This window comes from Adiantum capillus-veneris, chromosome 8 (genome assembly GCF_014529385.1).
Source record: "Adiantum capillus-veneris isolate H3 chromosome 8, ASM1452938v2, whole genome shotgun sequence".
Taxonomy (NCBI): Eukaryota; Viridiplantae; Streptophyta; class Polypodiopsida; order Polypodiales; family Pteridaceae; genus Adiantum; species Adiantum capillus-veneris.
In genome coordinates this window covers 85793428-85806651 of record NC_140938.1, presented here as the reverse complement: position 1 = coordinate 85806651, position 13224 = coordinate 85793428, and the positions used below count along the sequence as shown (strand labels likewise).

Sequence of the window (13224 nt, the reverse complement as noted above, 5' to 3'; positions counted from 1 at the left end):
TTTAATGTGTTCACACACACACACACACACTAATAAACAGTCATTTCCTTGCTTCCGAACCATCTTCTTGAGCATATTCCAAAACTCTATTTGTGGAAACTTATTCTCCATGGTAGATTCACATGTTGCAATTGTCGTAATTTTGGGCAAAAATAAACCAAGAGATGGTAACTCAAATGCCACATGTCCGTCATAATGCGTAGGTAGATCTTGAACTTGAAAGATATCCTTTGCTTGCTTGAGTGCCATGTGACGTAGGCTGCTTTGTGAAGGCATTTCATGCAGTATACCAACTAATCTAGAGGGACCATGGGACTACTACTACTGTGTCCTTCATTCCAATGCCTTTTGAGAGAGAGAGAGAGAGAGAGAGAGAGAGAGAGAGAGAGAGAGAATAAGGTTCGTCTTCCACAGTTGCAAGATCACAATCTAGGAATCTTTTCTAAAAAACCAACCTTTCTGGTTGCGCGTCCAAAATGACTTTGATGCACCGATGCCCTTGTTCAGCATTCCCTACCTACACCTTCTTCTAGAATTCCACAAAATTGGGCTTGACTCCGCCCTGGCAGAGAGCTCTGCATGGAAGGGGTGTGCATGCTCTCAACCAATCTAGCCAATTACGCTATCTCTTGCTCCTCTCAGACTCAGTGCCACCTATAAAAGTCACTCACAATGCTCAAAAAAAACCTAGGTGTAGTGTAACAAAAACCTAGGTTTAGTGTAACCCCACCTACAAATTTTGAGATTTACCTCTAAATTTTATAGTTGGTGAGAAAACCTCCAAAATTTGAAAAACATTAGTATAAATTGGTATAAAAACCTTCAAATTTACTCAGTTTACCTCAAATGTTTCTAACATGTATGTTTTCTGAAACAAAGTTTTTTTTTAGCACTGGTCACTCACTCTCAGCGGGGCGGCCGAGTTTTGTGAATTTTGAGTGTCGTGTCTTGTTCACTTGTAAGGCTTCTCTCTGACACGCATTGAGAGTTTCAAAAGCAAGTCAGACTCTCTCTCTCTCTCTCTCTCTCTCTCTCTCTCTCTTTCGGAAAAAACTTTAGAAAGACATTTCCAAAACATCAGATACAAGCCCATTCAAAAGACTCAAAAGTCACTCAATGTCTATCCAACTGATGGCTTCAACCACAGTGGCAATGCTCGTAGCATGCGTCTTCTAAGAACTCTATGATAGAAGTCAAAATTCATGAGCCTTCTTCCTCTCCTGGCTTATGCTCTAATTAGACACCTTCTACTTCCTAACAATAGGAACATTGGTACACTGATTCTGGTTTTGCATATGCTCCTTGCGTCTAAACCTCTGTGATGGCTCTCGAACTCTTCTTGTTGTGCGGGATCTCACACGGACAACCTGAGTGAATGGCACATGAAACACAGTACTGCATTTTGGGTCAAAGCTTGGGAAGTGTGTACCCATCATAAAGGTGAGAATCTTGCACATCTCGCACAACAGCTTGTTCAACAATGTTCCTTACAAGAAACCGCTTGACAACCTTGTCCGTGGGCACACATAGCCCACCATTGGAGCACCTGATGGGTTTGGTGTGGCCTCTTCCATGCTTGTTACATCCACCTTAACAGCGCTTACCATCATGACTACTTATGCTGCAACTACTTCTGCTTCCTTTTTGTCGTGGCCATCTCTCTCTCTCTCTCTCATATAAAGGGAAAGTAGGCTACATTCAATCGTCGCTAGGCTTGCTTTCTCTAAATTGTTCCCATGAGGTCGCTCGATACACCTTTACTACAGACCGTCTCTTGCCCTAGAGATGCCCCCATTAGCACTCTGCATCAATGTAACAAACTAAGAATTCTACTGGAGCCGTATTGAGGAGGTGTATTTTTTGGTGCAGCAAGAGTCCTATGGAAGGCGATATTTCTGCAAATCCTTTACAACTAATTTGAGAAGCAAAAAAAGCATTGTCATCCACCTACACGTTAATAGAAGGGAAGATCTTTCCACTAGCCTCTTTGATCTTCTTCTCCGCAATCTTAGAGAAGAAATTGGCTTTAACGACCAGAGGAGTGGGGGGAGCATTGTATTTACCTAGCACCTTGAAGTACCCGAACGATGTGACATCCAACAAGGGCCCCTTTCCTTTTGGAGCAGATTTTGCAGAGTCACGCAGAAGCGAGAAGAGATTATCCACATTCACAATGGGATAGTGGAACTTGTCATTGTCTTGTGGAAGTAGCACTACCTACCTTCCCGAAGTACATAGGGTGATATTTGTTGAACAGAATGAGATGGTGGTGCATACCTCCTGTATTACCACGACCTCCTAGATGCTTTTTGTGCTTGCCAATTCTTTCGTGGCCTACACTGACGTGACCTCTCTTCTTCCTGTTCTTCTTCAACCTGGTCGTCATGGCGGCCTTCCTACTCTCAAACCGCCACTTGGCTGAGTTCTTTGCTGCTACTGTGGGTCAGTGTATTGAGGACGAGCCTGCTGAGCACATCGATATTACATCTGAGGTAGCTAGGTGCCAGGCTGAGCATGCTAGCCAGCACTTGGATACTATGATTGAACACCTGAAAATTGTGGTTGCAATAGCAGGACCCCAAGATAATGTGGTTGTGCTTGCTGGGGAAGTGTAAATTGTGGTTGCCCCTGCTCCACACCTGGATATTGCGGCTGAAGTGGCATATAGTATGGGGCGCGCACTCTGTATGGGATTGATTCCTCTATAGATAACGAGTAGGTATTGACCAACTTGCTCTCTAGCAGAGGAAGTCTCTCTCTCGTCTCTCTCTCTCTCTCTCTCTCAAAACTCAACTCCTTGAAGGAGCGCGCGCCGGTGAAGGAGTGCGGGGCGCGCTCCTTCAAGGAGTTGAGTTTTGAGAGAGAGAGAGAGAGAGAGAGAGAGAGACGAGCAGGATGGGCCTGCGGCAAGGTGTTTGACAAGAGTCAATCACTGGTTGGGCGCGGGTGCGGTGTTCTCTGGGGATGAGGGACTGGGCTCCTCGTTCTCTGCGTCCCTCCCTTGCCCGGCCCTTATTTTTTATGGTTGGTAGAGGCAGCGCCTCCCACCTCCTCTATGGAGGCCAAAGGGTTGCCAGCTTGAGATGTTCCTTCCCTTGTGGGCGTTCTGGTTGGGTGGCAGTTAGCAGTCCGTCCTGTGGCAGCGAGGGTGGATTCGCAAGGTGTTTGGCTAGTGGTGACTAGTCTTCCGGTGCTGTCAACTTTGATGTGGAGCACCATCGAGCTCACGTATGGCTGCCACGATGTGATGCGGGTTCGTTTCTTCTGGTATGATGTATAGATTTTTGTGGGCAGGTAGGCCCTTGGGCACCCTGGATGGCAGTGGTGGCAGGGCCGGCTATGGCGGTGGCAACCAAGGTCAGCTCTGGTTATTTATGTTTGGCATTACGATGGTTACTTGTGAATGTTATGCTATGTATTCCAGGTTTGAGGGCTTCAGGATGGTGGTCTATGTCTTCTTGTGAGTGGCTCCCTTCGCCTTAGTATGTTATATGCCAAAAGAGAGAGAGAGAGAGAGAGAGAGAGAGAGAGAGAGAGAGAGAGACGAGTGAGTAGTCACCTTAATATCCAAAATGCCGGTTAAAAGCAAGGGGAAAAAGAGAAATTCCGCCCCAAAATTAGAGAAAAAAAGTCTGAAAGACGGGTCAGCAATCAACTTAATATCGTGCCGTTTTCAATTTCCAAAATAATCGGTTAAAAGCAGGGGGAAAAGGAGAAATTCCGCCCCAAAAATAGTCACGGTCATATTCCCGAGAATGTGCACACATACTCCTCGATGCTATGTGGATGCAGTGACACTCGCGTCCTCCTCCTTCCTTCAAGGTCGGGGGGTTGAAGATCCTAGCCATCCAATCACGGCGTCTGGAAGTTGTGGAATCTAACCAATCGTCCGTCAGATGTTTGACAAGTCAGCACATGGAAGGCTCTCGCCATTCCACTAATCAGGTTAGTCCAGTTCAACAATGGGAATGCGCTCAACTGCAGTCACATCAACGCTTATAATCCCCTCAATTTACTCATTGTCACCCGTTACAAGGGATTGTCTCCTCCAATCATTGCCCATTATGATTGTCAGCCATTGCATGACTGATCCGCAATTCAAGAGCACTTAGGGATTGCAGAATCCCACAGATGGCGCACAATCAAGACTCAATGGGTTCTTGAGTCAAATTTGCACCAGATGCCAGGGCTATACACTGCTGACTAATCAACCCAGTATGTTAGTGTTGGCCCCCCTCCCCCTGACGCTTGAAGGCCGGGAATGGTCACCTAATGACCATTCCCGACGTAATCAGGGCTCTCGGCCTCCGTCGATCTCCCATGATTAACGGAAATGGTCAGTAAAGGACCATTCCCTACACCTGCTCCAGCCCGTTGACAGCGAGAATATGGGCGCCATAGCCTACCTTTTGTGGTTCTATTTTAGGCTCTTCACCTTCCAAAGGCCCATTTTTGTATAAATGCTCCCTTTTTCATCTAAATGCTTATGGTAGGTTATGTATGTTTTTTTAAAATAATTGAGAAAATGGACCAAAGAGGACACGCCCCCGCCTTCTCTGGTTCACACCATACCTCACAGGCACTAGCATTGATCGAGTGAGCAGGACTGCCATAGCTATGCTTGGACTGTGTAGCTATAACTTTTACATGTTGTATCTTGCAATCTCTTTAGTAGAAATTTTTCATCTCCCTCATCGATGTAATCTCACTCTTGTCGTCCTTTGTATGTAAAATCAACCTTGCCTTCTCCAACATTGCATCAATGTGTTCTCAGGTTCCATCAATGGAGCAGCTATTACCCAACAGATCAGCCGCTCATCCAATGACATTTGTTGGCTACAGACCTGACTTGTGCTTTGGCCTCACCTACACTCTCACTTTGCTCACTCTATCGTGGCATCAATATCTCGACCTTCATAGTTGGCCAAGCTTTCTATTCACATTGTACAGAGTCTTTGAGAGGTCTCAACGCCTCCAAAAATGTCCAATAAGGTTAACTTGGAACATGTTCGACCTTCTATATGCTTCACGACCTTCAAATTTCTTCACAACTTTACAAATTGTTTACTTTTCATCTTACGATGATTTTGCAACATTTTTCTTTGTTCTAAGATTGGGGAGGCCTACTTGTTTGCTACTCTCATAATTTCATTGTCAAAATTCCTCCTATTAATCTGACCATGCAAGCCATTGCAGCCCTCGATTGAATTTTTCTTCTTCTTCTGCTTGCCCCTCAGTCCTAGAATTTTCAACAGGGTTTTTCTCCATGGTAGTGTGCCGCAAGATCTCTTAGCTGGTTTCTAACCTACAAACTCCTCTTCCTTCTCCTTATACATTTAAGAACATCAAGCACAATGGCAACATTTCTTTCAATGATTGTTGCGAAAGCGACTCACACACCCATGAAGTGCATGCAAACACTACCTAGATCAACATAATGTCAATCGAGGACACAGATGACACGATAGGCACACGGAGGAAATCTCTTTAGCTTGTCAGGCTGAGACCATCCTACACATACAACACTCTAGAAGGCCAACTAACCCACAATCAAGAACCTCACTGCTCTCAACTACACCACCTAGCCACATACACACATACGGAATGTAACTCACCTAATCATGCTAGATTCGTACGAAACTTAAGGAACACCATCCCCTCACTAGGATACACCTATCCCTACGCTTCTACACTCAAAACCCTCACTCTAAACCCGTCTGCGGAAAACGCGTAGGATGACAGAGCAGAATTTTGAAAGTGCCCGAAACTGAAATTTATGAGTACCTATGCATAGCTTATGTCGCCACAATTTTATAGACTACTAGCACGCAGAAAACAGACATCGTTTGATACACTTACGGCCACAAATAGTTCGTAGATGCATCGGCATGTGCACTTCTTCTCGCGTGGAATGCTTGGCGTTGTCACGTAGATCTCCTCGAGCCTACAGCAATGGTGCAGTCGGATCTCCAATGTGTTGAGCGAGCCGGGCGTAGCAAGAGGATAAAGCTCACGTTCACTCTCTTTCTCTCTCACACACAGTAGACGGCAGCGCTCCAGTTTAGATTATGATTAAAGTTCACTACAAAAGGCTCTTCATATTAGCGACGCTCACACAGCGACGCTCAAAAAAAAATTTCCCGGCGTCGCTATGAGCGTCGCAAATTTATTTGTAAATTTGCGACGCTTATAGCGACGCTCATAGCGACGCCAGCTGGGGTAAAAAAAATAACCGAGCGCGCCCAAAAACTCAGATCTCAGATCTGAGTTTTTCGGCGCCCTCAAGCAAAGAGCAGGTAACGCTCTCCCTCACTCTCTCTCTCTCTCTCTCTTTTCTTCTCCACACACACACACACACACACACACACACACACGAGGAGAGGAAGGAGAGCCAGGTATGCTCCTTCCCTCTCCTCATTCTCATGTTCCCTTCCCCTCTTTCTCTCTCCCTCTCTCTCTCTCTCACACACACACATACACACACACATAGTGTTTTTGAGAGAGAGAGAGAGAGAGAGAGAGAGAGTACAAACAAAAACAAAAACGCACACACATACATAAACAAAGAATGCACACACACATTGAGAGAGAAAAAGAGAGAGAGAGCATGCATAAACAAAAAACGCACGCATTGAGAGAGGAAAAGAGAGAGAGAACATGCATAAACAAAAAACGCACACATTGAAAGAGGAAAAGAGAAAGAAAACATGCATACGATCCAAAAAAACGCACACACATTGAGAGAGAAAGAAAGAGAAACTAAGGGAGCATCGTAGGAAACTAATTAAAATTAAAAGACCTAAAGATCTAGCCGACGAGGAGTTGAACTGAAGACCTATTATTCAAGAGGGAAATGGCATAATCAATCTATCATACTTGGCATGGGTGATAGAAAGGTTATACCATTTATCTCTTTTTATTGGCACACACATCCACACACGCGCACACACACAGGAAGAAGAGAGTTATAACGTCGTAGGAAACTATCTTAAAAGACGTTAAAGATTAGGTTATATGTAGACTTACATTAAATTAGATTTAGGTTTATTTTTAACTAGATTTACGTTTATTTAAGCTAGATTTAGATTTACGTTATATTAGATTAGATGCGGGTCTCCATAGACTGCGATGCCTGCATGAAGCGGGTGAAGAAAGCCCTCAATGGAATATAGGGTATTGCTGCCTTCACTCATGGTGGGCTCCGTCGATCCAAAAGTAATGGTGAAATGTCTTCAGAAGATAGGGAAGAAGGTGGATCTTCAGGGCGACAAGAGTCACTACATCCCCGACACAATGACCATCTAAACAACCTCTAGTCATTAGACTTACGTTAAATTAGATTTAGCTTTATTTTTAGTTAGATTTACGCTTATTTACGTTAGATCGAGTCCACGCAAGAATTACTTACGGTTTAGGGTTTAGAGTTAGACGAACAGTGAAAAGATCTACTGTGAAAAGATGTTAAGATGAAGTGAAGTGCTACAGCTAGAGAAGAGGCAAAGGGATTTTGTCCACTACATGCAGTATCATGTAGACGTGGGTGTGTAGATTTCTTGTACCCACAAATATAGGTATTGACCAATAAAGACGAGATTATAACCCGGTGGTTCTGATCTCCGTGCACCTCTAGACCGAGGTGTGCGGGGATTGGACATGACTAGAGAATGTGAGGTAAAGAGAGAGAGAGAGAGAAAGAGAGAGAGATAAGACGAAGAATGCCAATAGAATATTAAATTTGTTGTCCACGTTATAAGTTTTTTATCCTCATTATGAGTAGCGACGAGGATGTGGGACCGTCCAACCGAAACACCTATCTCTCAACGAGGGTCTTATGTCCTTGTAATCAATGCAAGCATGCTGTGCGACGGACAAGACGTGTTTCTTTGCAGCACGTTCGCGAATTTGGCGAGTTCGATCCATCTATTATAGATCGAGTTGTTGCCAATTATAACTCGTCGGACTCTGACGCTGGCCAACAAGCAGCAATCTTGCAACCCAATAGACGTATTCGCAGGCGCTTTGGTCAAGCAGCATATGTGAGGCCACAAGATGTACCCTCTGACATCTCGGGGGATGATCATGCAGAGCACATTCCCAACGAGGCAATGTTTGAGCCCGAGATTGATGAAATGATCGAGACGATCATGGATTCAGAAAGGCTTATCTATGATGATATGAAAAGTGAAGCCGATACGTCATTGTATAATGGAGCACGTATGTCTAGATTGAAAGCACTCCTGGTTCTTCTCAACATGCAGGCAAAGTTTGGATGGAGTGACACTAGCGTCATAGCGCTTTTCAGGTGATCTATTACAATTAGTTTACTTTAATAGAACTCTAAATGTATAATGATCTGATAGATTTTTACACGACTGTATCATATTTTTATGTTGTGTAGATTGCTGAAAGAGCACATTCTACCAGCTGACAATGTGATGCCAGATTCCCGAGATGAAGCAAGAAAGATTTTGCGAAACTTGGGGATGGATTACAATTCTATCCACGCTTGTCCTAATGACTGCATTCTTTTCAGAGGGGAATACACAGACATGGAGAAGTGTCCGAAATGTGATTCCGAAAGATATCGAGTAGATCTCCACGGGACAAAAATTCCACAAAAGGTTTTGCGACATTTTCCTTTGCTTCCTCGCATCAAGCATTTCTTCGAATGTAAGTCCATGTCCGCCCTAGCATCATGGCATGAGGAGAATAAATCTTCGGATGGTGTGCTACGAATTCCTGCAGATTGCGCAGCCTGGAAACATATAGATGGAACATGGTCGGATTTTGCCAGGGAAGCTCGAAATTTGCGATTAGGCCTGGCTATGGATGGCGTAAATCCATTTGGTCAAAGATCAACATCTTACAGTGTATGGCCCGTTGTCATCGTCAACTACAACATTCCCCCGTGGTTGACTACGAAGAAGGGGCACCTATGGCTAAGCTTGATTGTGCCAGGGCGATATAAAGTGGGGAATATGGATGTGTATCTTCGTCCATTATTGGAAGAGCTACAACAATTGTGGATTGGCATAGAGGTGGTGGATATGAGCCGACACACAGGACGACGGAATGCTTTGATCAGAGGTATTCTAATGTGGACCATGCATGACTATCCCGGGCTAACAGAATGCTCAGGTGATCTATTGACACTCCTCACTCAGACACTGTAAATCTTGTTTTTCCCCATAGTTGATCTATTATCATGTGTATACATGCAGGGCTTCAAACAAGCGGATACAGAGCATGTGTCACATGTGGACCTAGACTGAATGCACGTAGGGCACCCTCACTGAAGAAGCAAATCTACGAAGGTCATCAAGCGTATCTTCCGGAGAATCATGTGTTACGCGACGGCTTTTTGGGAAGAGAGCCACCAAGGATGTCTGCACAAGCATGGTTAGAGCAGAAGGAGATGTGCGATGACGGATTGCCTCCAGGGATGAAGAGACTATCTTTATGGTACGAGTTACCATACTGGCCCCGACTCGTGATCAATCACTTGCTCGATCCAATGCACATATTCAAGAATGTGGGTAATCTACTATGGGACCATTTGACCGGCAAGAAAGATACTTTGGGAGCCAGAGTTGACCTTAGAAATGTGGATCGTATGGAGCAATATTGGCCGCAAACAGCGTCTGATGGATCGATAAAACTTCCTAAAGCACCATGGATTTTCACAGGAGCCCAAGAACGCAAAGTAAAAGAGGCCATTCGATCTTTGCGGACCCCCACTGGCGTAATGCACTCGCTCCGAACGTGTTTTACTAAAGAAGGAAAGCTTACCGGTTTGAAGTCACACGATTGGCATAAAATGTGTAAGGTACGTTCATAGTGGACTTTAATATCATTGCATAAAATGTGGACTTTAATATCATTGCTGCACATACTTTACAGTTTATTTTACCGGTTGCCATTGAGGGATGTTTGTCTCTCGACATCCGTAACACAATCTACAAACTTGCAAAGCTGGTGCAATGGATCTCACAAAAGGAGATCGACGTAGACTCCATACCATTCGCCAAACTAAATGCTGCGGAGCTTGTGTGCATGTTTGAGAAACATTTTCCTACTACAATACTAACCATTCAGGTGCATCTTCTTGTTCACATAGTTGATGAGGTGGAAATAGCTGGCACAGTTCATTCCAGATGGATGTTCTTCTTAGAGCGTTTCATGAAAACGCTTAAGGGATATGTGCGTCAAAAGGCACGTCCGGAGGGTAGCATGGCAGAAGGTTGGTTGGTATCAGAGTCCCTAGTGTACATTGGAGAGTGGCTAGACGGATTTGATAAATCCCGGGACACGCTATGGCGAACCATAGATGATGAGCGCATATCTGGGATTGTCATGTGCAATCTCGGTGTTGAGAAGAAGATGACCGAAGATCTAGAGGCTAAAATCAACCGATTTTGCATGCTTCACAATCCAGTGATGCAAAAGTGGATTTCACAATATGAGGATGCAAAGCAAGAGCGACAAAGGGCACGAATCGAGTGGAGACGGGGAAGACGACCACCGATGCACTATCCAGCGGTTCTGGAGAGCCTACCAACCTTCATGAGCTTAAGATGGTTGCACAACCAATTGAAAAGCGCACAACAATGCGGTGACGAAGTGACTGAAGAAGAGTGGGAGTACTCTCGGGGTTGCGCGACCAAGGTAAGTTTGCAATGTACGACTAGCAAGTGACTTTATTTATAAACGTTTGAACGGCCACTCATAATCTTTGTTCGTTGTAGTATAAATCATACACAGCAGCATGGTGTAAAGGTCGACATTTTAGGGTGGAACGAATCGACAAAAAGCGTTTTACTCAAGATTGTGGAATCATGGCAAAATTTAAACAGTCTAGTCGACGACGTTCCTCTGATGCAGATCCCGTGGTGGCAGAACTCACTTACTTCGGCACGCTGCAAGAGATTTTGAGGATCGATTACAGAGGATTTTTTGTCGACTTGTTCGACGTGCAATGGTCCAAGATAATCATGGAGGGTCGAAACGCTACTGTGCGTAGAGGAGAGTCTGGTTTTCTTGAGGTGGATTCTACTAAGAAATGGACTGACCTAAGAGACACTTTCGTACTACCCGAGCATTGTGAACAAGTAAGTATATAAATAGTTAACATCCCCCTTTTACAAGTTATGTGCTTGAAAGCTCTCATGTAAGTTATGTGGCTCTGGCAGGTAGTATTTCATCCTACAAAGTCTACATCAAACTGGTGGTACGTCATAGAGGTAGCCCCTCGTAGTGCAAGGACGTATGAAGGCTACCATGTACCAATCACAACGACATCAATGGAGGAGATCAGAGAAGATGCTCAATCAGAAGCCGCTGCGGTGGTGCCAGACGAGCATCAAGATGCTACTACTCTATATGGGGTGCATGCAGAGGAGCTACAAAATGAAACAGAGGATATGTGTTTAAACGGAGAGCTCTATATAGATATAGGAAGTTATGCTGAGTTATGCGAGGATGAGAGAGAGAGATCTCTTAAAGCCACAAATATTGTATTTGAACAATTTTGCTCCATGCTGTAAAAGCTCTGGCTCTCTAAGTAGCTTCCATGGTGTATAACGCTCTTTTCTACTCGCGCTCACATCTTTTGATTGAAAATTCTGAGTTTTCGACTTGCCTCTTTTATCACTCGATTCATTGCGTCATTGTATTTATATGCGTCATTACGTCATTGTATTTAATGGTCTTTGCGTCATTGTCTACTCTATTCATTCAATATTAAGTTTAAATATTCGTGTGTTTAATGCAGGTATGGATGATGAGGAGTTTCTTTCTTCTTTGTCACCGCAGCAGAGACAGTGGTACGTGGAGCGTCATCGCTCTGGCGCATCATCGCGCGTTCCTACACCATCCGCATCTCCCTCTCTTTCGGAGCATTCGGCGCGCTCCGAAGCTTCGGCGTCGACGAGACGAGCGTCACACTCGTCTAGACACCGGCGCTCTAGTGGTGGCGGTGGCGGTTGTTGTGGGGATTCCGCCACCGATGCCTCCACACCGCCTCGTGTTCGACGAGGCTCTTTACCCTCCCCTTCTTTGCCCGCCCCCACACCAGCCACAGCATCGCCATCTACGCCAGGTTTTGCACGGCTGACTGTTCCTAGAAGCTACACACCTCTACCTACTCCGCCGGGAGCCACCCCACTCGACACTCCTCGCTTCGGCGCCCAGACGCCGGTGGAGACACCTGACGTCCGTACCCCCATCGACACGCCGCTAGAGACCCCTGTCGGGACACCCAGGTTCACGCGTCACCGGCCAGAGGGCTTGCCTTACTCCGTCGACATCAGCGGCGGCATCATCATGGATGATGACGGCAAGAAGGTGATCTCGCGCATGCGTGGTCTTTGCTCTCAGCTGTTTAGACACTATATACTAAACAAATGGAGTGAAGTACCAAGTGATTTAAAAAACAGAGTCATCAGCATACTTCATGATGAGTTTTCCGTTCCAACACGGGATCAGCGCTTCAATGAAGACCTGATGAAGATTCGAATGCGCGAATACTGCAAACACAAGCGTTCCGAAGTGCAAAAAGCAATCAAGAATGGGTGGAATAGGCCAGATTGGCTGGCCAAAGAAGATTGGAAGAATGCGAAGAAAGCAGCGCGCGAGAATCCCGACAAGTGGAAGCAACAAAAGGATGCAGCCAGAGCGCGAGTAGAGGCAGGGAGCTCGCACCACTTGGGGAGCAGTGGATGGGCATCATTTGAGGCCGATTTTGTAAGTCTTTTCACATTGCTCTTTATGCATGTTCGATAGTTTAGGGTTTATGAGTTTTTTAGTTCTAACATAATGAAATCTTTGTATGTTTTGACAGTGGTCGATGACAGGACGTGATCCCACACCGTACGAGCGCGAGTACGCAGGCAGGAAGGGCTTAAACGCCCTGATGGACATTCTCAGTTCTCGCGGCAGCATGGTTAGTATTAGGGTTTACTCTTTTTTATTTTTTGTATTGTTTTATAAATGTCGTTATATGTTTATTTTTACTGAAAACTGTCTTATTGTCTTTTTTTGCAGAATCCGACAGATACGCCGCTTGGACGGGATGAGACGTCTGATTAGACGATGTCAGTTTAGCCGTAGCTAGATAGCATTAGTTTAGGGTTTCTCGTAGCTTATGTATCATGAGACGGATTTTATACGTCTTTTTGAACCATGTATATTATTACATTTGTCACCGCAATTCCTTTTGCCAATCAA

The 13224-nt window shown here is 45.0% G+C and overlaps 1 pseudogene; it reads right to left on the bottom strand.

The window, feature by feature from the left end:
• Window positions 1-1794: 1794 nt before the first annotated feature.
• LOC147452486 (large ribosomal subunit protein uL15x pseudogene) lies at window positions 1795-2493 on the bottom strand (annotated as a pseudogene).
• Between the last annotated feature and the right edge of the window lie 10731 nt (window positions 2494-13224).